At 38.2% G+C, this 26,770-nt stretch overlaps 1 protein-coding gene across 1 annotated transcript in view; it reads right to left on the reverse strand.

Moving 5' to 3' along the window:
- Nucleotides 1-26,770, reverse strand: part of LOC139148211 (atrial natriuretic peptide receptor 1-like) — a 282,135-nt gene that overhangs the window by 233,684 nt on the left and 21,681 nt on the right. The window lies entirely within an intron of this gene.

Here is a 26,770-nt window from a genome sequence, read left to right on the forward strand (position 1 = left end):
ATATTCGAACTCTCAAACTTTTACAATTCTTTTGTGATCTACCTTTTGTGGGGTTCATTTTAAACCTGTTGGCAAAGAGAAAGTTTTTACCGGCCTAGCTTTTCTGAAATTCGAAATTTTATTTTTTCTGTAGAGTTAACACAGGAATGGTGGCCATTTTGAATTTCAATATATTGGCAAATCTTGGGTTATTTGTTTCTCTAGGGACTGTACTAAAATTTGCACGGTGACCAATATTTTTAATCCTGATTTTGAAAGAGAATGGTTGAAAAAGTCCTTGAGGAAAGTTTGAGCAAAAGTTTAAGGTTTTCACTTTCGAGGCTCATACTACCTTAATGGGACCAGCGCAGTATGTGTGTCCAGTAAGCTTAGGCGTATAAAATTTCAATATGTGAAATCCATAAAAAAAGGTTCCAAATACTTTAGATATGCAGTTTCAATTCGAACTTAGCATTCCCTGTGAGATGCGACAACCATTGCATTCCTATCTAATGAAAATACGCTTTTCGACTGGAATGTGTAATTAGATCTATTTTAATAATAATAATAATAATGATGATGATAATAATAATAATAATAATAATAATAATAATAATAATAATAATTTATTTATAAAGCGTCTACATCCACTGTGATTAAAAGTGATCAAAGACGCTATAAAATTACACTGTTATAAAAATGTAAAATACGCAAGAAAAATGAAAAAAAATCGCATCTAAAAGAAAAATACACAAGTAAAAAAAATTAAAATTCAACAAAAACAACACTTTGCACAACAACACATCTGGTAACTTATCTTCAGATATTTCATATCACCGTATAAAAGGAGTAAAATATGTATTGGATGATTTCACCCGTCCCGTAAATAATTCAGACCCCGCAAATAATATACACTGTCGCGAAGTGGTCATAAATATCTTTGCCTAGCAAGAGCTTTCTGTAGGGCATTATTATTGCCGAAAAAGACTTTATTTAAACATAAAATCATGTGACGTCAACGGTTAGTATATGTTGGAAATGTTGAGGCAATGCGATAAATCATTCTTAACCACGTCATTTAACATTATGACAATAGTAGATCTAGGTTAGAATTTACGCGACCTGGTATCATTTCTTGCACTTCCGCCGATTTTAACTGCAATTGAATACAACTCTATATTTCGTGGCCTGGTCATAATAGTCAATACAAGTACCGGTGTATATGGACTATTTTGTGGCAGTAACCGTTGATTCCAAGAGTTCGGAAAATACAGTACACCAGTAATAAATCAAGTCCTGTTATTGTTACTTACGAGATTAATTCTGCAACTGTAACCATTGCATGTTTATTATTGTTTATTTCATTCATAAAGCATTGTTCTATTTACAAGAAATTTAATGTTAATTACCAGGACAAGGTAGCTACATGGTAATTATTTCGTATTACATCCGATGGTCCACATTCTTTAAAGGCATGAATGGAAAAATATAGAAGAAGGTATGCTTGGCTCGTTTCATAACTGTGAATAAGCAACCTTCGATCCCTCAGGGTTACAGAATACATATTCAAAAGTTATCCGTTTATAATGTTTAAGTGACATTGCTTTTGCCCATCAAGGATTTTGCGATCGAGAAGATCGTCGACTTTCATTCTTCTCACTTGGAAAATTGCCAAAAACTTAGTTCTACTGTGGTCTTTTCAATGAAGAGTTTTACATGTTTATTTAGGAAAAAATAGGACTTGTTCAATGTTTTAACGGCCTTGAAAACCGCATGTCATTCTGAGATAAAATATTAAATATTTACGCCGTTAGAAAAAGTATCTGTGAAAAATTGAGACCCAGCATTGTTCCATACCTCTGTGAAACTCAATAACTTTTGTAACACACCTCGTCCAAACTCTCTTTTATGACTCGTTAATTTACGGTAACATGGCATGCATCACTTTGACGCTGATATATGCAAAGAGAAGGTTACCAGTCAACAGTTCCCAAACTGTTCGGAAAAACTGTCGGCTGGGGCAGTTTGACAAATGCCGCCTTCGCGTGCGCACGTTATGGAACGTGTGGAGAAGTTGACGCTTGAGTGTCGTCTGCGACTGAGAAAAGAGACGATAGGTGAAGAACTTTTCATTTTTGACGAGAAAATTGGATGACGTGAGTTGTAAAACACATATTGACCGGCCATAAGGGTAACAGCATTACCTTTGTTTTCCCTCGGGCCAGAGTGTGGCCCACAACAGTCTGTTTCCCTGCAGGCCTACAGTGAAACAGACAGTGTTTAGGGGCGACTATCAGGCCCTCGGGCAACAAACGTACTATGCTGTTACTCTCATGGCCAGTCAATATATGTATAAGTAAGTGTCATCAAATAGAACGATGTATTTTGATGACACTCACAAAGCAAAAAGTAAAACCCAATAGCCATAGAAATGACAACATACTATCAAGTTTGCATATCGTATATCCTAAACAGCATATTGTGCCCACTGAACAGACTAAACCTTCCTCTCTCATGAGAGCAGTTCATACATTGAAATAAATAATATGTTATCTATTACTTTACCATCTTGTCGTATTTATCCTTTGACAAAAGCGAAATGAATGTTCGGTCAGTGCTATGCGGCAGTGCATATAATCCTTGACGTAATCGTGCACGTCGACAATCTTTCACGGTTTGTTGTTTAGGTTTTTAACATGCAGACGATAAAGTCAAACTGTAAGGCGGCAAAGAAGTCAAGTGCCATTAATTGAATGCTCCATCGAGCCTTTAAATCAGTGTGCTTTTATGGAAAATGAGAATTCACGGACCGATAGGATGTTAACAAGACGAATTATTTTTCAGCTGTTCTGTTCATGGATACGCAAGAATGAGTATAACCCGAGTCGTTTCCATCCGACGATATTGGAGCCCAGTACGCGTGATAAATTGAGCAAACTGTAATTCGAATTTGTTCTTCGATCAGACAGCGAATCTTGATTCAATGGGCTGAATAATATATATATATATATATATATATTAATATATATATATATATATATATATATATATATATATATATATATATACTCATGCTGAGCAAAGACATCATGAATATTATACTTCAGTGACTATTGTTCTCGATATGAAACAAATCACTTGGAACTTGAAAATTTCGCTCCATCTGTCTTCACGCTTTTAGGTTACATTGTGAGGAAATCCGGCTAACACTGGATGGCATACAAACGCTGAGAAGAAAGGAAACATGCAGAAAAATTGTTCGTTTGTAAACCAGGGGAAACATTTTGGAGTGTTTGACGTGCACCGATAATAATCTTGCGATGTTTTGTGTAATATCAAGGCAGAATGCCTTTCGGGGACAGATGTTTGGACTCTCAAACTTTAAAGAAGCTCACGAAGTAAATTAAGTTTTCACTCTTGCTCTTGAGAAAATCGGTCATTTAATTTTTCCTGGGGATCATAGGGATGGCGACCATTTTGCATAATATTTTTAAGCCGATAAGTGATGGGTAATTTTTTTCTTCAGGGTAAATACTAAAATGTGCTCCCATGACCCTTGATTTTCATTCTTGATTTTGAAAGTAAATGGTTTAAAATTCCCTTAGGAAAGTTTAAGCAAAAGATTTAGTCATTACATTTTGAAGTGGGTGCCACCTCAAATGTGAAAGATACTTTCAAAACATTTCAATTTCTTTGCGAGAAAAAATGATAGAATGCCAAGCATGTAAGAGATAAGTCGAACTGAACTTAATTTTATTTTTCTTTAAAATGTGCATGGAGCATTTGGAAGATTTATTCGGCGAATTTGTTATCGGTTTCATCGACTCTAACAGCCAAATGGGGAAATCTGAATTTACGGTCAGAGTACTAACTTTCTAGCGTTCCGTAATGATCTAAATTTATTTCTGTAATCAACGTTTTACGTGCTTCCCATGATGACAATAATACGCAAGAAATCAAAGCTCGGGCAGTTTTGATATGTTCTCTCACGTACAGACCGTGAACTACGAAAACGCGGCCTGAGTGTGTGTGTGCTGAGAACAAAAATCAGCGAGACTTCTCTTTTCAGCAGTCGGGAAGATCCAACACTACGCCCCGTGCGTTCTCAGTTGGAAAAGACGGCAAGGATTCCCTCAAAAGGCACAGATATGGACATGTTTTAGTTTCACTTGAATTCCAGTCACGACGCACGGTTCCCTGATAAATCTCAATTCCGTCGCCGTTTTTTAATCAATGGCCTCTCTTCATCCGCAGCTATTCTCGTAATCTCGGGCTACGCGTGGGTTTGTCTCCTTCACCTCAGGTAACGACAGCCTACTGTTCATTCTATTGCACTTGCCGCAGTTATCGCGCCAATAATTAAGATTATGATGGATGATCGCCCTTGTTCTTTACCGATTAGTCACGGTGTGGTTTCAGGACCATTATTGCAATAAATAGGGCAATGACACGTCATATTTCCGGCTCTATTTTAAATTGAACTTGTCCGGATATTGATGATTGGTTTGATTAAATTCTGTCCAGTGGTTGGGTTTTGCATGGTTTCTCACCATGGCCTGATAGCTTCTATATCACTCCGCGAAGAAGGGTAGCCATCTGACAAGACCCTCCACTTTCAATTTTGAAACGATGCGCAGAAATTTTACCCGAAGAGTAAAAGTTTGAATTATATCTGAAAAAAGACAAATGGAGTTTGTTTTAACTCCTGTACACTGTTGCTCGAAAAGCACATTTAACGTCATGAAAAGCAATATACTTTAGATTCCTTGCGATTGTTGGCTGTTTATGTCTACAAAGACATGCAACGGCGTCTTTCTTCTAGATGGTTATATCAAAAGCAATCGTGGCATGTGTAAGGGGCAACGTCAAAAGTTCAATGAAGGATAAAAAACTTAATTCTTTTAGTTTGGGGGTGGGGGGGTTTTGACCTAAAAAGTTTCTATCCTACAAATCGATTTAAGGTAAAAATTTTCAGGGGAATGAATATTTTGAAAAATAGAGCAGAAATGCACACTTTCGTGTTGAATCCAGCGGAGGGAGTTGTTTTAACAAAGTGCAGAGCTGCACCTGGCCCAGTTTGTGTAATGCAGGCTGTTTGCTTCTGTTGCACCATAGACGATGGTTTCTCTACTACTGTTTCTGGTTGCACTCGGAATTTATTTTTAATTATATCTTGCTACATTTCTCGTGCATGTGTAGTCCGCCTGAATGGAGCAGTGTGAACTGAGTTGTTACAACCACCAGGACAGATGAGATAGTTTTTATGCCTCTGGAAGGAGAAACCTGGACTTTATTGTTGTTGTTCTTGTTCATTCATTGATAAACTTCAAGTTTGTTGTTAGTATGTTGTATTTACATTGGATGAAACACAAAGTGTGTTCCCAATCTTAAGCCCCACTAGCTGTATCTTTTAGCATTATTTTTATGATTTTACTTTCAAACTAAAATAAGTTTGTGACAATGTAGTCATTTAGGTCTGTGTACACACTGCCGGGGCTATATATGCAATTTTGAACAAGATAAAGATTACACTGCGATTAAATGTTCGCCCAAACATTAAATCACAGCCCCATGCAGAAAAGCTAAAACCCTTGATACTATGCATATCTGCATTTAAATCTTCATATAAACTGCACAGAGTAGTCCAATGTAATGCATAGGGGTGAATGTTTTCAACTATGACATTGTATATTCTGATTCCTTTTTAATATTACCAATTTTTGAAAATGCCAGGAAATCAAAATGACCGTTAATAAAATTTTAATTTACATGTCAAATGTTTCTGAAAGGAATGGTTTCCTAATGCAGTAAAAGCTCATATCTCTTCAGAGGGTAGATTTCAGAGAGGAAAGAATAGGTAGATAATTTGACGTCAACAAATTTCAAGAGTTACAGCTAGTGGGGCCTTAACGATGCATTACTTTATTTCACCCCTAAATTGACTGATCCTTAGCTTCGCTTTACATAGAAAGAGCCTGGCAACAGGTTCAATATAAGTCAATTAAGTTTCTAAGGGGGTGGGGGGGGGGTTTGGGGGGAAACTAAGGGAATTAAGTTTTTTATCTTACATTGAACTTTTGACGTCGCCCCTAAGAGAATTTCAAATGCCCGAACAGGTCAAGTCTCAATCGAACGAGCATATTTACTAAGTTTAGCCGGTAAGTCGCTAAAGAATAAAGCATAATATTACCAAAATGTTCATGATTTTACCAACGCCTATTTTTCATCACGATAAAAAAGCCATGCACATCTATCATTATATCGTTCAAAGAGTTCTGTTGATATAGTTTTCGACGTACAAAGCACCGTACTGTCGTTCGCATAGTTCATCGAGGCCATCGAACTTTGATTGGCTATGAACGCACGCAGCTACACATGATAAGATTCGCCGTAGTACAAATTGAATACCCGAGAGAATATCAGAACTGATAAATCAGTAAAAAGAAAGACCGATATAATAATTGATTTTAACGGTCACAACAGATGACAAAAAGTGTAGCGTAGAATGGACCGGAACCATTTCCGAACGGCATAGTGACTTTGCCGCAGTGGCAAATGAAAATATTCTACACGTCTATTTTCTCCCGCCATTTAAGTGTCTCACGTGACCTCAGTTATTTCAAACTATCTAATAACTTTCCAATTCACATTTGTGAATTTACAGGTGAACAGTGTATTAAACTCTGCAATGCAGTTCACATTTCAGTTCTGCCTCAATAATCTAAACACATAACCTGCGAGCCTGAGAAAAAACAATGTTTGATAGCGTTTCTCTTTCTCACTGTGTCTACACTTGTATTTTCAAGTTAACAGACATTCCGTCGGTCGTTATACCTTGGTGTGCAAGGAATGAACGTATTTAACAAGATTCTAACAAATTGCAATGGCTCCCCGCGTTTGCTGATATTCCAGGTCTTCAAGGTTGGAATATTTCTTTGAAGTTCTGATGAATCACCGTCACTCACTGTGACTTTTCGAAAAGCAATCCGCATAATCTCGAGTCTGTATTATGTTCACAATTCTAGCCGAGTGTAGTAGGAGGATGTTATTAAACGCCTTGGAACATTACTAGACTACTAATCTCCATATTGATTTCCCTTGATTTGTTCCAAGTTTTATGAGGTCTAGAGGGCAGTTTCTGCGGCTGACAAAAAACGAGATTTTGCTGCAATTCAGAGGCTCAATCTACTAAAATCTAACAAAAGTATTAAAGGAGGCATATCTTGCAAGCCCTCACTCAGTATTGGAGCTCAATGGTTAATTCCTATTTGAAGCTCCCTGGAACTTAATTATATAAAGATAAAATAAACACAGCACAGTTTGGCAAATTTCACAATGAGTGTTTTGTGACTATATTATACAATGCACAATATGATTCTGAAGACCTGATAGCGAGGGAAATTTAGTCTGTCTTTCGCTACCTTCCGCTACCCGTCGCTACCCGAAAACTCATTTACATAAAACAATCCAAGCCTAATTTTAAGCACTAGATGGATTGTATTGTCATGTGTCGTTATTTTCTGAGACTTTCCCCTTACAGGAGTAGCAACGTTACAGCTCTGGCGGGTGGATCGACTTCATATGTTTTGCTTTGTTTCGTTTTCATTTATAACAAACTTAAATTTCACGCCTTTTTGAGACTTTCCTCTGACAGGAATATCACAGTTACAGCTCTGACGGGTGGATGGATCAATGGACGCAGTCAAAAGTTGCACAACGTTATCCCTTATTTAGTGGATCTTCACACCTGAACTCGGGCAAGGTCGTTTGTCAGACGAGGTTCTTGCCAATATCAACACATTCTCCATTCCCATTTCCCCTATTTGAAGTGGTTTGGCCTGCCAATTAAATGTTGCCAATTCCATTAACGTTAATAAATGACCATCGGGCATTCATGACCATCAGTCATTCACTAATCAATAGCATTGAACTTTCGCATACGTAGACACAACACAAAAATAGTCTCTGATTTACAAAAATTGTATGCATGCTGAAACGTTTGAGATCTACACCACAAAGGTTCCCACATATATGGACCAAATTGTGGAATTCAAAACAATATGCCTTTCCTTATGCCACGCATTACACAAAAAGGAGATATTCATCTTATCTTGGCAAATATTGACAACATTGAATTGTTTTTACAATTTTAAGCTGTGATGAATTTCCATTGCATCAGATAGATATCATATGCAAGTACAATTGTTCAAAAGTGTACTGGTGATATGCACAGGAATGGATACCTTAAGTTAAAAAATAGGCATTGCCAAATATTGTACCAGAAACAGATGAACACAACCCTCTTTTGTTGTTTTTATTACTGAGCAAAAAGCTGAGCCATGTCAGTAATCTGAGATTGAAACGAGGAAAGGAAAACATCGGAAAACATTGCACTAGAACGTATTACATTCATTTAGCGTGTGACCTAGTTTACACAGGGAAGAAAGGTCACCTAGTATGTAACACATTTACTGCAAAACCCCAAAGGGGCAAGACGTTGATTATTTGAAGATAAAATACCGTTAGGGTGTTTTTAAGGTGGTACATGATTATAATATGACACGAGATTTCTACAGGCAATTACTATAGTACCTGACTCAACAACATCAACGGCAACATCATTTTACTACGATGTCGGTCAACATACTTAAATATTAAAGTTGTTTGACTTGTTTCATTTGATTGTTTATTAACATAATTCAAAAACCGCTTGAGGTTACAAAACTGACTCGAACTCGATGCACACTCAAGTTCTATACAGAAATATACAAATAAGTACATGTACCTTCTTAGGAATATACCAACAGGGTACTCATCAACATATATGCAAAAATATCCATTCATGTAGGTGCAGAATTGGAGACCTCTGGATTTGCGATAGAGTTAGGTATTGTGTGCAAGTATTATCTGATCAAGGCGTACTAACAGAAACCAGAGTGTTCATTCGACGCCGTTTTCGTATTTCCTCCTTACTTTGTTTTAAAACACTGTCCCTGTGGTATCATCAAGTATTCCAGTCTTTAAAGAGGTAATTTCATGGTACATTCATCAGACAAATGAGCCACAATGCGTTTACGTTAGAGGTTGCTAGTATATCTTGTGTGTAATTATTTATAGCTTCCTACTTCTCACAATATTGCATAAATAAAGTGTAAACGTCATCAAAATACTGCATTCAGCATATTTACAACCGATTTCATGGCATATTTTTGTCTGCTAATCACTGAACCATATATTTGATGTAAATGATCAGAATATAAAACTGAATTCTACTAAGCGGTGTCACGAAATTCGAAAATCTCGCCCGTTATTCCAAGTTTAACAACACACACTATTGGCAATTTAATTTGAATACTTTGTCACGGTTGAATTCATTGTCTTTTGACTGTCCTCGGTCAAGGCTTCGGCGAGTTGATTGAAAAGGCAGCTTCGCACGCGATTTCAAATATGCACATGAGGGACAACGGAACACACATCTATTCCTAACTACTGTGCGATTTCCATGGCAACCACTCTTCATTACACTCGATCACGAAGGGAAGAAATGGACTTAAAGTCGGCTCGTCGAGATCGTTGATAAATCGTTTGGTTAACTTCGTATATATCACCAGTCTCACTGACAGGACGCTGTAGGTATGACGAGCACCCATGTATCATTTACAGCTTTCAAGGCTAGAGAAACCCGAAATATGCATGTACGTGGGTCAATATCATATTACAAATTCTCTATGGGATTTTCACTGTTTTCTCACGGTATGATCACATGTCCATTACAAACTCCTTTCAATGTGTGTGAATGACGATATATCCCAAAATGTCGATTCTCATATCAACATGAGGCGTTCATTTTCACCGTCAGCTTCCTCCCATCACATTGTAGCTGTTTCGGCAATAATTTCAATGTGCACAAAGCTTTAGTCGACAACACTTAGGTTGACGACTACAAATACCCTATCAATACCAGTTTCTTTCGATAAAAATATTCTTTGCCGACCTCCTTTCAAGAATGGCGCCGTCGCTCATTATTAATTTATCAAATTGATTCAGGCACTTGGAATAGAGCTGCTTGTACTGAGGTTCACAAGTCATGAAATATTAAGATTAAAGAAAGGCAAAAATAGGTTGCAGTGTTATATGCCGGGACAGTAGAGTAACACGCCAGGGATATAAAGTGGTTGTGATATCAAGTAAATTGAGATAAATAAATTTTATATCTTACGGAGTGCTGAGAATTTTTCCTTCCCATTAATCGCTTTCATCGTGTACGCTCAGTGTATTTGCCGTGCTTTCAAGGAAAAACAGCCTTCCTGAATAACACCATGGGATGCAATATTATAATATAACGATTGACTACTTCATGGATAGCCAGGGATTTTAGATGACTCAATAATTCAGTCCTTTTCCTTCGAGGGGTAATCTACATTCTTCTCCAGCGGAAAGATGGCCATAAGTTCTCCGATTGTGAATGAGAGCTTTTACAAAAACCCAATTCGAAGATTTATTAGACTTCGATATAATGATTGGAAGCAATGTGCTTTTAATGAGCTTGCAGTTTATATTAGAAGAGACTGGGTAAAGATTTCGGCGATATTCAGATGTACTCTTATTTTCTCGTCTCATTATGTTATTCATTAACGTCATTTCAAAATGCTTTCGAACACTTTCATAAGGATTTTAAAGGTTAGGATTTTCACTTACGTCGGCATGGAGCTATTACTCAAACTTTCAAAACCTATTTCCATAAAGTAAATGCTAATGGATAATATTAATGGTACTGTAGCTAAATCTAGTTGAATCCCCGTGTGCTCATTGAGCAATACCTCCGCCAATGGTGCACATTAACGAAGCTTTTGTACAGAGCATAACATATTGCATTCGCCTTCAGCTAATGCTTGTCTTATGATTTTTTTCCCTTCATATTTGTCATGGTGATAAGAATGGAAGCTTCACAAACAAAGACAACTCACATTTCATTTTTTTGTCCTATTCACCGATACATCTGTGTTTTTTCAAGTTTTTAATGCCCACTTTTTGATGATTTGTGGCGCAGAGGAAGTCTATGTTTTATGCAATTGAAAAGTATTCATACGTTGGCGCTTGTATGTCTACAAGGCGGCCATGTTTGTGCCATAAAGGTACAACAACAAGTTACCACATATAGGTGTGAGAAGGTAGCAAATTTTACTCTTGGGTATTTCTAAAAAACTAACGATCAATAAACACGTTTTTTTTTCATATCTAAAATTTGCTTCCATCTCATTTAGGCCTTGTCAGCCTTCATTTGCTAGATCAGGGACCTCTTCAAAGACCAAGTTAAACTCTTTTGCAAGCAAGTATATTGAAGACATAGATACAGTGATCTGATCGAGACGTGAAAATGACGCTTCTCACAACTAGAGAAATTCCCTTTTCTAAATGTTTCACGCCAGAACTTCAGTATGCTGTTATGATATAAAAGCAATAAAGCACTTCAGTATCGGGTATACCAGTCTATTTTGACTAGTCCATATGAACTCGCTATCGCTCTTGCATACATGTTGTGAACTGGTCAAAATCTCGTATACGTGGCTGGGTGTAGTTTATCGATTAAATATGCTGTGATATGAGAAGTCACTTTCCTCTTTTCAAGCGATGCCAGTTACAGCTTCTGCAACGAAACTCATTACGATCGAACATCGATCAAAGATCTCGCCGCAAATTGTCGTGATGTTACGAGAATCGATGAGACGAAGAATTGCGTGGTAGTCACTCCATGGTGAATTCACAAACTTTGTAGAAACATGCCGAATCCATATTTTCATGTACCTTAATTTCAAATCTAGCTCTCCACATACTCTTCCCATTTATTGAAAGGATATATCCTTGACATTTCCAATGGATCTGGACTATTTTCACCCAGAGGGGATGTACAAGAACCAAAGCTAACAATGTCGCCTGAAAACACTACTGAACCGGAAAAGAAATGAAAACGATAAAAAAGCAATTAGGATAAGGAGAGCGGAAGATTCTAAGTCACAGTGGCATGTATCTCTTTCTCTCTCAGAGGACATGGCGAATGTCGGTATTGCTCGATAAAAGAGGTACATGTATTGACTGCATTGTCGTCAATGCCTCTGATTAGTTTCATAAGTGTTGGACGCAACCAACAATGACCCTCTGGACATCGCATTCTGTTGAGCCACAGGGTACAACATCCGCTAACTATGCCTTCCTGGCACGCAGGATTCTAATTGGTTCCCCTACAATGAAGGTAAGGGGCTTTCCCGAAATCTCCTTCCCAGATATTTTCCATCTGAATATCCTTCTGAACATCGGTCGCCTTGCCCTTATTTCTCCTTAAGGTAGAATGCGCCTCGGGGATAGATATCCGGACTTTCAAACTTTTACAGTACCTGTCGATTTTTGTCTACCACTTGTGGGAGTTCATTTGATGCTCAATGATTAAACATAGCTTTCACCCGGTATATTTTTGTAAAATGTACGAAAATCTATGATTCTAATTTCACCCACAGAGGTATCACAGGTATAGCGGCCATGTTGAATTTCAAATGTCGGGAAATATTTTGTAATTTCTTACTCTAATAACAAATTTTGCACTGTGACTCTTGATTTTTATTCTTGATTTCGAAAAAAATATCTTAAAGATATCTTACAGAAAATTAAAGCAACATTTTTCGTCTTTCAATTTCGAGCCGCGAACTATAGTAACAGAAAATTTGAGCAAATTTAGGTCATTCAATGTCGAGGCGTGAACTTCTTTAGTTCGCACCTACACATCCCTAATATTGCAGGAAAAACCAAACGATAGATGCGCTCCACTGTTTTCTGCCATCTGAGGTCACGTTACGAGAAGCAACGAACTCACGATGGCATCAATGATTCCCCATAGGCACAAATGCCAGGTTTTTGTCGGTGGTTTGCCAGAAATCACGCCTTGCCGCTCCAAGAAATCACGCCTTGCCGCTCCAGCCAAATTCGCTTTGCCTTGCCTGCTCGGCTCATCGGAGACAATTATACTGGTTACCTGGGGTTAAGTAAATCCGTTTGCATATCCGAAGAATCTACGCGCTAAATATTTATCTGACTCAGCATTTACCCTATAGCAAGACAAAGTATGTGTTATTATATGAAAAGAAATAATAAAGTTGCAATATGCAAATCATCAATGTAATATCAATGTACGTCACAGGGATGTCAACGTAAATTATATATAAGTAATACGTTATTAATACAAATGCTACATCCAATGTCGATTGAAATCACTGAAACCCCACGAGTATTATGAAATTGCATTATAAATGTTTCAAAGCACATGAGAAAATTCAGCTCTCATATTCTTGCACCTTTAACGTGAGTTCGCCCTCGACGGGTTCAAAGTCACGGAGAATAGCTGGATGGTCGGCGACGTACAGGGTATTAATTCCTTGAGACGCATGTGTGCTTCACCAGCACGAAATTGATTGGAACGAAAACTGGCTAACAACTTCTTGAATCAAGCCCCTCGCTAACGATGCCACCTAGCATGTAATAAGGAAACCGGTTACAGTGATCAAATAAATATCTGATTCCTTGGGCTGATTACATTGACCTTAATAATAATAGACAGAGGGGATTTGATTTAATATCCTGCTCTCATGTGGAATGGCCGTACTGAGGCAAAACGAGATTTTAACAAAGACAAGTGAGACGATGGGCGTACAGCAGGAAAAAAACACCCGCAGGAGGTTCAGTTTTCGAGATTCCCTTAACATTTGATTAATACCGTCAATGCGTGGATTATACACGCAAAGTATTATGCCTCTCTGCTGCCTAGCTGCCTACTTTTCTGCTTGTACGTATCTCTGATTTTCAGACTATCTGCGTATGTATGTATGTATGTATGTATGTATGTATGTATGTATGTATGTATGTATGTATGTATGTATGTATGTATGTATGTATGTATGTATGTATGTATGTATGTATCTATCTATCTATGTATCTATGTATGTATCTATGTATCTATGTATCTATGTACGAGTTTACTTGATTGGACGAATCCCTTGCATTATGAAATTTTACACTGTTGAGCTAATTCTCGCTTTTCTTTTCCGAAAACAGAACACGACATTAACGAACACTTAGTGAGTATACGATGATTCGAAGGAGTAATTCCATCTCCGACTACCTCTCTGAGCAAAGTTGAAAGTTACATATTGTAATTTTTTCAATCTCTTTCATGGTTGACCTAATGATGCAAGAGTAACCGATTCAATACAGTGTCACGTAACTCGCGGTACAACCTCTTTGCAAGATATGAATCCGGGCATAATTAAGTGAACGATTTAACCCTTTAACAACCATTACTGTTGTTCATCCTTAATTTTTTCCGATAAAAATGGACACAGGGCTAATGGGGTTAAAATTAATAACCTGCAACCTACCTAGCACACGTTATATCAAACTTGATACAATCACTGCGTTTGGAATTTCTATTTGGCGCGAAATGATGAAGAATCGTCTTAACTTGCAATCATCAGTTCACATGCTATAACAAAGGATGTCATGACCCTAGTCTGCTGGTTAAGGTAGTCTGTGACTTGCGGACAGTATTCGGAAACTCAATTTTTCACAATGCTTCGCTGTTCTGCCGTTTGTTTGGGCTCATTTTTAAGCCTGGGGAGTAAATGACGTCTTCAACGTCTTGTCGCAGAACAGTTAATGTTTTCCTAATAGAACTAACATCCTGACAGATGCCGCTTTGAATTTCAAGTATTGGTAAAGATTGGGTCATTTGTTTCCCTTGTTCAAAAATTACAATCACGACTTTTAATTCTTGATTATGAAAGACAATAGTTTAACTGGCTGATGAGGAATGCTTGAGCAAAATGAAAACTTTCGGTTTCGCGCGGTTTCTACACATTTTCTGAATTTTTGTCAAGTCCGCTGGACAACATACCCGACTTGACAAACAATGCAACAACTGACAAAATGATGTTCTTTGTCAGTAAATGTTGTCATTTAAGGTAGTATGCGCCTCGAAAGTGAAAGACTTAAACTTTTGCACCAACTCTCTCAAAGAATATTTAAATCATTCTCTTTCAAAATCAATAATAAAAATCGGGAGACTCTGTGCAAATTTTGGAACTAGTGAAACAAATTACTCAAGATTTACCGATATTTGAAATTCAAAATGGCGGCCATCCCTGTGTTAAATCTATGGAGAAAAAATAAAATTCTCGATTTTCGAAAAACGAAGACGGTTAAATGTTTTTCTACACCAAGAGGTTTAAAACGAACCCCCACAAGTGGTAGATCAGAAAAGAATTGAAAAAGTTTGGAAGTCCAAATATCTGTCCCCGAGGCGCATTCTACCTTAAAGGCAGGACGCGCCTCGGGGACAAATATTCGGATAGTAAAACTTTTACAATGCATTTAAATTGAGTCTATCACTTGCAGGGGGCATATTTAAGCTTACTGAGTAAATGCAGTTTTCATCGACTTATTTTTGTAAAAATTGAACATGTTATTTCCAATAGAGTTAAAAACAGGTAAAGCGGCCATTTTGAATTTCAGGTGTCAGAGAATATTGAGTATTTGGTATAATTAATTTGGCAAGAGAATGATCGAAAATTTCCTTGAGCCTGGGGAAAGTTTGAGCAAACGTTTAGGTATTTCAATTTCGAGATCCATGCTACTCAATGAAAGAACATTTTTTTCTGGCTCGTAGAAGTGTTCCTGTTAGTTTAATTTTCACGGTAGCACGGCAGGTGTTGGCAAGAGTCAGTGCGATGATTAACTTCAATGTCAATTGCGCCTGACGAAAATTCTCATCTGATTTCCTCCGGGAATAGGTCAAGGTAAATTGATCTTGTAACCGAAAATGGTATTAAACTGATTAAGGCCATTTTATATCTCAGAATAGAACAGATTATGCTCAAATCCAATGTTCAAGGTAGAATGCGCCCAGGGAACTGATATTCGGAGTCTCAAATTTTGTCATTACTTTTTTTTGTGAACAACTTGGTGGGGTTCATTTTAAAGCCTGTGAAGTAAATAAAGTTTCCATCTGGCTTATTTTTGTGAAAATCAAAAATTTAATTTTCCCAATAAAGTTAACACCATTTTGAGGAATATTGGTAAACATTTGACTCTTATTTCTCTACGTACCAGAGTTTGCAGCTTGACCCCTGATTTTTATTCTTGATTTAGAAAGGGAACAAGTTTAAAGTTTCCTCAAGTAATGTTTGAGCAAAAGTTTAAAACTTTTTGTTTCGAGGAGCGAATTACCTAGACGTGCTTGCATGTTCAGTGAGAAGTTACACCATATCGCGCACACGTGATATTGCAAATAATCAGAACGACAAACAGATGTCTGTCACCGATGGCGGTTGTTACGGATCCATGAGTGGCTAAACCAACAGACTTGATTTGCAATATCTTTGGAATCCCGGAAGCTGTTACAACTTCTCGGGTTCATAGAGTACAAGCTAGTACGATACGATGGGCACGTAGAACACGGAGAAATTAGAGACTCATATGTTGGTATGCCCTGTGGGGCCACTCGGGAAAGGTGATGTATTTGTCAGTAATAACAGGAAGAAGTGTAAGTGTATTGCGCACTTTTAGAGGAGTGCATTCTAGCCAAACTGAACATGTCATATTTCTTCAACTTTCGAGAACAATTTACGCACAGGTTAACGACAATGCATTTATTTATGCCTAAAGTACATATCCGCATTTTTAATAGCCATCAAAGTTTTTAAAGGCAGATTATTCCTCGAGGACAGATATTTGGACCCATATATTATTACAATACTTTTCTTATCTACATTGAAGCTTTTCACAGTTTTCACCATTTCTACATTTACAAAGAATGGCGGCCATTTTGAATTCCAAGTGTAGGTAAATGTTTTAGATAATTTCTTTCGCAAAGACAAAAAATTGCGAGGTGCCTTCCGATCAGTTTTGATTTTTGATTTTGAAAGAGCGTGGTCGAAAGTTTCCTTGGGGAAAGTTTGAGCAAAAGTTTAAGTCTTTCACTTTCGAGGCTCGAACTACTAGCTTAGAGTACACAACCCCCATCTTTCTGTAGCCACCAAAGTTTACATCTTAAATAAATTGATCTCTCTATGGGACGAAAAATCCCTATTTCCCCTTCACTGTAATTGGACACTTCAATTTAAGTGATATTAGAAAGAGGAAAAGAACACCGGACGACTGACGAAAGGAAACGTAAATACCCTAGTCGTGTACAAGGTTAATTAGTTTTCAAGTTCAACAAAGGTTACGCAGAAAAATGTAACTTCAACTCGGCCTTACAATTTTCATTGAATGAAAATTGTATGCAATTAAAAATGTATAGATTCTTTCAAATGAGAAACAGATTAAGAGACACATAGATGACAACAAAGCGATCATAAAATGAGCGAAAAAGAAGTTGGAGATAGGATGTTTTTCACTTTAGATGAGTTGCCACACGGGAAGCATCTCGTATTTTATAGGATTCATATGAAAGTGACTGCTCCCCGCACTTGCTTATTCTGTACTCGCTTAAATTCCGTCATATTTCTTCCTTCTTTCACAATAATAGGAGATATAGAGAGCGACGGATATTAGATCTCTATGCGGCTGCGCATAACAACAGGTAAACTCAGTGTCAAACCGAATTCAGAGTATTATAAACTATGTGCAGGTACGTGCACGTTAGGTTGACATAAATGCCCTGTAGACAAATCCTGCAAATCAAAAGTTGATCAACTCTTTCTGTATTTCCAGTAGCAACTGAGTTTGTTTGCGATATCAGTTCTCGCGCAATGTTTCGAATATTTTGTGTGAAAGCGTTTGCAGTTTGTTCAATCAGACGAGGATCTCTTAACGATATTGGATATTAGGCCCTATAGTCTCGGCAACCTTGGTTTTTAGAATAACTACAAATGTGCGTCGGTGAGTCAGCACAGTCGCGTTCGCAAATATCGGGTTGTTCCTCAGGCTTTATGGTATCTTGAGGAAAACACACGTATGTATCTTAATTTTAGCCGGCCTGGTTAAACGATAAACGGAACACCCAGGTTGACGTAATATGACCTGGGGTCACTCATTAGCTAGGTGGCTTCGCCGTGTCACCGAAATGAGTCTCGGAGTTAAGATGCAAAAACGTCTGCATACGTGGGTGATCTCACGTAACGGTAAACCTCCACCGCTGTAATCAAAATGAGTTGCTTGTGTCGTTTGGAAATATGCAGCTGCGGGCAAAACAAACACGGACGGAAAGCTGTAATTTTGCGTAGGTAACGGTTTAAACATTTTCAGCTTATTAAAATAGCTTGCGAAAGAAAGTTGTACACAGACTTAGCGCTTCGAACTTGTTGATTCTATTCTCCAGTGTTTTGTGTCATTGTGAGTGACCATGTAATGGGTTCAGATTACAGCATTTGCCCACTTCTTCATCCATTGCTCGTGGAGGACATTTTACCAGTCGAAAGAATAACAGAATGCGTGGACATTTTTGCTTCTGAGCTTTAGATTCTTATAAATCGGGTGAACTTTCTCTTTGTGATGAACGAAAATCCCCCAGTCATCGACTGGCAGAAAGAAAGAAGGAAGCAAAGAAAGATGATACAGTAAAAGAAACAGAAACCCGCAAACTTCGCCGCGCAGTAAGTTCAGTACTCATAATAGACGGACCCACAGACCTACAAACATAATATGGATGAGCTATGTCCGGCAGAATTGTACTTTCAACGTGTTCATTCTGTGTCAGGATTTGCCAGAACAGGTCACTTGACGAGAAAACAGATACGTTACTGCCAAAAAATGACAAAGATAGTATTTTTTCAAAGATTGCTAGGGAAATAGTTCGTACCCGGTCGCGTGACCACGTACGGTGTGTCGTCTGCTGCTTTGAACGAACAATGGCGGGATGATTATATCGCGATGAGCAACGAGCCTCTGACAAGAATAGCAAGATTTTCCGTTCTAACAGCGCAGGACAGCAAAGATTCAACTGAAAGCAAGGGCGACATTTGATGTTGTATTGACATGTTCACTTCTTTTTAGCGCAGAAGCTGGCATTACAATGACCTTGAGGAGAAATCGCCCTGGAAAGTTCTCACGGTGTATTGTTGCAGTGCGTACATCAGAGCACATTAAAAGTACTAACATGGAACAGACTGAGCATGTGTGGTGTTTAAGACGTATTACCTGGTCTTTATTCGGGCTATAGAGCCCGTGTATTACTACTCGAGGCCGTGCGTAACCAGTAACAACGCTATATTCCTTGGTATACACTTTCGGGCAATTGCGATGCATTCTGGTAACGCACGGTCCCTTACGGGCACAGTCCCTACAGCCACGTGCACTGGGTGGTGGGACTGTGCTCAGGGTAATAAAGGGCGTTATTGCCCCATTACCAGGTAATAGATATTCAATTTATAATATATATATATATAATATATATATATATATATATATATATATATATATATATATATTGATTGATTGATTGATTGATTGATTGATTGATTGATTGATTGATTGATTGAGAAAAGCATGATTTATATATATTGAAATTCCAGGTGATCATAAAAATACATGCAGCGTACAAATTGTGTTCCTACTTTCTAACAACATACTTTGTCGACCCTTATAAACAACTTGGAACATATTTATTTATCATGGGATTCTAGTTTACTCTCGTTTCCTACCGTGAGCTACTTAATTTTTTATTTGTTCTAGAATGAGACCCCATTTCGCACTTCGCAAATACGTTTATATTTTTAGAACTTATTAGTACCCATTGTTGAATGTGAAATGTACACTTTCTCCAACTTCTATGTACGAAACATTATTAAAGCTTTGATTCAAAATCTGATTGTGTAAAGGACTACTAGCGTCTACAAGGGGTCCCTCGCATCATGAATAAACATCGCCACTAAATGCTTTTACTTGAAAAAGTTTTAAATGAGAAAAAAGACAGTCAGGCGATACGAGACCTTGGCCTATGAGTCCGCAGGATGTTTGAGTTCACTGTTAAGTTCGAGTGCTGCTTTCGTGAAATTGAAAGACTCCCAGCTCTCTTATGCACAGAAAGGCCGTTGAAGCTTTGTTACTCCAAAAGCAACAATTATGTTCCGCCATATGGTTCCTGAATGCATAGATTCCGTTTTGTGATCCGTTGATGAAATAGCGACGATTCAATATTTGACGACGTAGGCGTGCTAGAAACACACTTTTCTAAAAATATAGCTCCCATTGGTTCTGGTTTGACCGAGACTCGTCGAGAAGCTATCGAAAATGGTTCACAGAAAATCCCCCGTGGCCACTTCCTGCCATATTTCATTATACCCAAAGTCAAGATGCTATACGGTGCCTTGAAATGAATTGGATCGCGTCCACGAATTCTCAAAGCTCTGTATTATGATAGTTTTGAATTTTTATCATCGTATGACTTCTACAGCTGAGCAGTCTTCGTTTCTATGCACACAAGTGGAACAAATGGAAACCTGACTTATCTCAGTTTCGCTCGACTCAGCGGCAAGATGGCGTATCATTTCAATCAATATCGGATTTAATTTGTTACTTTGACACGTAACAGTGGTTCATGATAAGGACAGGATTGTCACGCGAGTCATCACAATCGTAAATAAAATGCGGTACAAATGAAAAGATAAAAAATTGCGCTAAAGCCAAATCAACTTTTCAGCCCGACAGAAATTTGCCATCAGTTAGAAACAGTTTAATCCTACCACGCAAGTGCCTGCGCAGGGCGTATCAATATTTTCTACGATGCTGTGGAGGGATCGTTACTTAACAAATTACACATGAGGAATTCATACCATTCCTGGATGGTATTAGGTTCATCGCAAACTCCATGTGACGATGGGCGGCAAGTTAAGGTTGTATATCCCACGATGCTCGGTGGTTGAATGACTCCGAAGGGACGAAACTCAGATCAGTGAAACTAATTCACTGACGGCAAACATACTACTAACTTCTCGAGGGTTATCGGCCGGAATTTGGAATATTTCTTTCATGGATGTACCTCCACCGCCCCCCTCCCCCGTCTAGACATCCATTGACTCTACAAGACCCTCAAGACTGTTTTGGTATAACGATCTCATACAAAGTAGCTGGAATTAGCATGTGAGCACGAAAAGCTTAGAAAGGTTACCAGAAACTTCTACCGACATTTTTATCAAACATCTGAAGGATAGATATCGTTCACAGAATATTGTTCAAATGAAAGTGTAAATTCTGTTACCCTTTACCTAAATTGAAATCGGGTTCTGGGACATCTTCCCAACTACACACTTACTATACACCTATACCTAACCATGCACCCAACAGGTGGGAGTGAAATGTCCAGGGATTGACCCTCCTGAGAGCAAAAATCTCACTTCTGCTCTACTACATCTCACTACCCATTCGGCTGTAAACTACAAAACCATTCATAAGCAATCATTTTACAGCCCCTGTTTCTTAACTCCTATTTTTCTTTTGATGTGTTTCAGTACTCAGAGCCGTCTTTCTATTTGCGGCGAAAACATATGCGATACGTTGTACATGCATTACGAATTGGAAGTCCTGTTTTATCCTGGGATACGTTAGAGCAACACGCATCCATCAAAGTGTATCTTCCGCTCTACTGCTACCTCTGGCATGACACGAGACTGTGTTCGAATGCAATGAATTGATCACGGCTGTCACAAACATGAATGATATCCTCATTGTTTGTGTACCATTGGATCCGCAGACATGGCTAGTCTAGCATAGCAGGAAAGCTCACCTAAAGATTGTTTATTCTTTCTTTCTACCTCTACGTCATTTTTCATTGTCTGTCAATTCACCTAGATAGAGCTGTAATGTCAGAGAGGCTCTGATAAAATTTCCCTGATAAGCCATGTTTTGTTTGCTGTTATCACAAACTTCAGAAAAAGTTATCATAACCAGCCATTAGTTCCATATTTTTCGCTAACCATAGCTGAGCTGAGTTTGGGAACACTGATAACATTTTTTTAGTATACCGTTGTAGTTTGTTGAAAATAAAATTGAATTTGTTGATTTATTTTCCATTGAAGGGCTTTTCATCTGTGTATACCCTTTGTCCAAGATTTATCTAACGTGCATAATCTACAGAGACAAATATCTAGTATGCACGTCATACGGCAATAGTGATCTCTTTAGGGCTTGTTGGAACGGAGATAAGTGGGCTTCGTCTGATAACTCCAATCGTTTGGGAAACCCATGCCAACATCTTCCTATTTTCTTGATCATACACAGATGGCAAAGAATCTAGCAAGGATGTCGTGGTGCTTTGACTTTCTGATAGTGCTGCAACAGGGCACAGACTGTACTGTCTTGATAAAAGACTATGATTGACACAAACAAGCTCTTCTCTAATTTGTTATGATTCAAGTGCATGCTTTTCATACTTTCTGTTGTTCATGCTCCATCATCAAAGGCTGTGACTTTGGTGTGCATGCTGTTTGCAGAAGATTTTTTTTCTAAAATGTATTCCATTTTGTAGAATAGCAATCAATATAACTAGAAGACCAGTCGGAATATATTTCAATTTTCTCGATCATGTTTAGTAGTCATCTGGTCAGCAATCTTTCCTAGACTAAATACACATCTTTGCGTCGCTCAGCAAGGACGCGGCATGTAGCCTTCGTTTCTCTCCTCCCGCGCCTTCCAAGTGTGACAGGTGCAAAAAGAATATTGATTTGTTTCCTACAATCTGTGTTAATGCTCTGAGGGTTTCGCAGCACGTTTACTATAAGAACCCTCTCCTTTGTTATACTTAAAATCGACTGTCTCGTTTTCATCATATAAACGTTATAGTCTTAATTTCCTTTCGCCTCTGACAGTCTCCGCCGTCTAGCGATTAAAGCTTGTGCAGTAGGGGGTGATGATAGACTGAAACTTATCTTGTGTGCCGCACCTGTGACATTAACCTTGATTTTGCCAATGGTTGAGAAGGTCACAATTTAAATTGTTGATTTTCCTCTCTGCAGACTTCGCCTTACACTCTAGACGACCTTGCAGTGCCTTCTCTGGGGAACGACTACAAGTTAGTAAATATCAGTCATTTCTGTCAGTTTAAGAACTCACGAATTTAAAACGCAACAAAATAAAAAACAAATGTAAAAACAATCTATAGACTGATATGTGCGTCGGCTATTTCGTTTCTAAGCTGTCATGATGCTAGAAATCACAGCAATCTCTATTCTCCCCTCGGATTTCCATTTTCGCCTCTGTCATGACATTTTCGAACTCTTGCAAGATAGCGGGATACTACGTCATAAATCGCAGTGACTAAAGACCTTTACGGTATCTGAGATGACTTCTAAACAAGGTCAGCTCAGAATGCTTGCAATGGGGATAAGACAGAAACATATAACTACAATTGGACCTGTGAAATACAGTTGGTATTCATAGCAAAGATATCATATGCCGACACAAACAGATTTGAACGAGGTTAGATTGGTCAACAATGACTCTTCATTTCGTCCTGAAATGACGCTTGATTGCTTTGTACTTCAGCAGACTACCGATTACTGCCCAGTTTGTGAAAGGCATGCTAACTTAATCAGCTATTTCAAGCATGTTCATCCCTTCACAAACTATGTAATTGACGCTATTATCGAACTCAGGTGAGCAGAATAAAAACGCAGTTCAAATTAACTCACTGAACATAATGGCAGGAAACATTAAAGAACTCCATCAAATTGCAGTGACTACCGACACGAATTACATAAGTTCGTTCTAATGAGCTCCTTTCCCAAGATTCCATACGTAACCTCCTCAATCCGCCATTGTATATTGTGCATGCCGACCTGATCCTATTGGCTGGTTCTGACGTCGGTTACGTGCCATATAATCTGGCATCGTAATTTGCATGATGTAGACAAAACAAAGCTGGCAACTTTTTGGCAGAACCGTCTTGCAATTCTACCTCATAATAGCATTAATTGAACACTGTTTACATCTAAATTGAGTTTCTTAAAGACGACAATCACGGATCCGGCACGTACACTCAGGGACGCACAGTATGTCTCAGGAGGGGTTGATCAAAACTAATATTCAAATATTTTTCGCTTTCCAAAGTACATGATATCGCTTTCTTTCGAGTATGCAGATTTTCCCCGAAATTCCACTGAATTTTTCAACCAATCTTCACCCTGGTTAATTCTCACTGATTATTATTTCCCATTTTGACCATCCCCTCCGATATCTAATGACGATCCCTTCGTTTGTGCATTTACTTCAGTCTTTGTCCTCACGGATCTTAAGTATTTGCAACATTCTCTAAAGTAAAATTATCACATTTCATTCCACCTGATCGCCCTTTTAGAACTTTGAAAAATGCTAAAAAAGTGATAAATGGGTTTTAAATTGTAAGTTTTTTTCAATGTGTGGCGAAAAATGTTGACATTGCGTGCTAGATTTCAAAATGCACATTTTAAAACTGTCTTAATGCCATTTTTGCTACGACGGCCGTTATTTAAGCTTGAGACAAGTTTGTAAACCTTCAGGGTTTGTTAATGAAGTAAGAGTCCTTAAATGTTTTCGAAACTTGCTACACTCATTCACATTTTTATGACGCTGCAGGATCAACAATTAGCGGCTGTACCGCTTTTGAGACTTTTTCTGCAATAATCTTTGATATACATAACATTACCGAATTCCATGTTATCGTAGATATTACACGTTCCATTTGGTAACCACTGTCAAGAAGTTTGAACTTTCGTTGACGCCTGAAAAGTATGTAAATATTTTCTCGGTCTGTCATCCACTGCGATTACACTAGAGAAAGGCTTCACGAAAGCAGAGAGGCGCTAGGAGCCATGGAAGGCAATTTCAGAAACCTTAAATGTGCATTAGTGTCGGCAGAAACAAGACTTGTGTATTCTAACACTTTACCCGGTCGATCAGTGGGAACGTCGTCTCAACTTCCTTATTATCACACTTGTCACGTAGCCGAAAAAACAGATGAAAGTTTGCGCCGGCAGCCTTGCAGCCGTCTGATTTACAGTCTGCGCTTCGGCGACCATAATATCAGATGATTTAGAAAACGTAATATGTAATACCCAGGAGAGACTACCTTGGTGTGAAATTAAGAAATTTCAACGCTGCCCTTAGAAAGATATCAGCCTTGTGATTGGTTTTTGTGGACTCCGAACACAAAAACTGCTCTTTTATCGACTGACCTTGTGTAAAGTTCACGGGCAACGAGAATGGAAATGCAGCATTTCTCTTCATTAAGACAACATTTACAGACAGAGAGCGAGCATGAGATAAAATGGGGGAATTTGCTGTTAATGGCGCCCTGAAGAACTAATAGTATTTTGCTGTTGAGATGAAGTGCGTGAAAATGTGCACCGGGCGGTGAATGATTTCACAGATGTTTCGAGGATGAAGGTACAAAGCATGGCGACAAGAGAGAAACCTTCTAAAACAATATTACACTTCATTCACGATAGTGTAGGTATGTCAAACAAAATTGAAATTCTTGGAACGCAATTACGACTACTAGGCTAATTTGTGAACACTGCTTTATAGTGTAATGCGCTATGCAAATTAAAGTTCAAAAAGCTTCATTGCTTGTAGTTTTCTTAAGGAAATTTCAATGATCTTTTCTCTTCAAAAACACGGAGTCATGGTGATAATTTGTGGATTAGAGAGGCAAATTATCTGAGATTTAAAGGTACATAAAGTCGAAAATGTCTGCAATTCTGTGCCTTAATTCAATTTGCATAAATAAAATTTACGTTTTAATAAAACAAGTATCTAAATTTGCTTTTGTCTAAAAAGTTTCAAGTAAGCCCATGAAACATACCTGGCGGACCAGCGAAAAATTGTAACAGTTTTAGATTCTTAAGGTCTGCCCTGATATGCATTTAGCTTGAAGGAATCAACCATTTTGATCTTGAGAGAGTCAAACGGAGTTAAATCTACGCGACAAAAAAGTGAAAAATAATTTACAGCCTTTCTTATTCAGAGCTTTGCGGATTCTGTGACAAAACACCCTGTCAAATCGTTGGAGGGGAAATATTGCCTGTTGTCATTCTGACCACCCCATAGATCAAATGGTCCATCCCCAAGCGCGAGGCCGAATCGGAGACAGACTGGCCCGTCATGGTGAAAACCATAACGTATACAAACACCGATTATTTCTCTTCTTCACCACAAGTTCACTCTATGGCTAGATTTTCCAGTTACACGTCGAATCGCAGTCCCTCTATCAAAGCCAGTTGACTCAGGTTGAAACTGAGGTATGCTTACTGACAAATCATCTTCGCTGAAACTGTTTACTGAACAAAGGTGTTCTTTCATTCACAATCATCGTCTTTCTCTCTCCATTACACCTGACACCGCAAACACTGATCCCCATTTGAGACGTGAGTGGAGTTAATGAACGTGTCAAAGATTTCCAAATTGACAGTCAAGCATGCAGAGAACTAAGCACCATTTGTCTCGTTTCATTTTCATTGTCAATTTAACCAATCCCGTTAATTTACTGCTTGCATACTGATTACAGTCAGACTGTAGCACCATTGGGATATATTTTCAGTCGGGAAATGCACCCTTTAAATTTATACTTTGATTGTTTTGAGACTTCATTTGTCGGCAAAGGAACAACACAAGATTGTTAAGTAAACGACTTAGTATAACTGCAAGAAATTTCGACTTTGAAAAATTCAAGTCAACGGTATTTATCAAAGTGATTTCCCGTCATGTGGCAGGTACAGCAGAAAATCATCTACAGAGATGCGCAATTGGAGACTCTGTGGTTGGACGAGAAGCATCC

This window comes from Ptychodera flava, chromosome 13 (genome assembly GCF_041260155.1).
Source record: "Ptychodera flava strain L36383 chromosome 13, AS_Pfla_20210202, whole genome shotgun sequence".
Classification (NCBI taxonomy): Eukaryota; Metazoa; Hemichordata; class Enteropneusta; family Ptychoderidae; genus Ptychodera; species Ptychodera flava.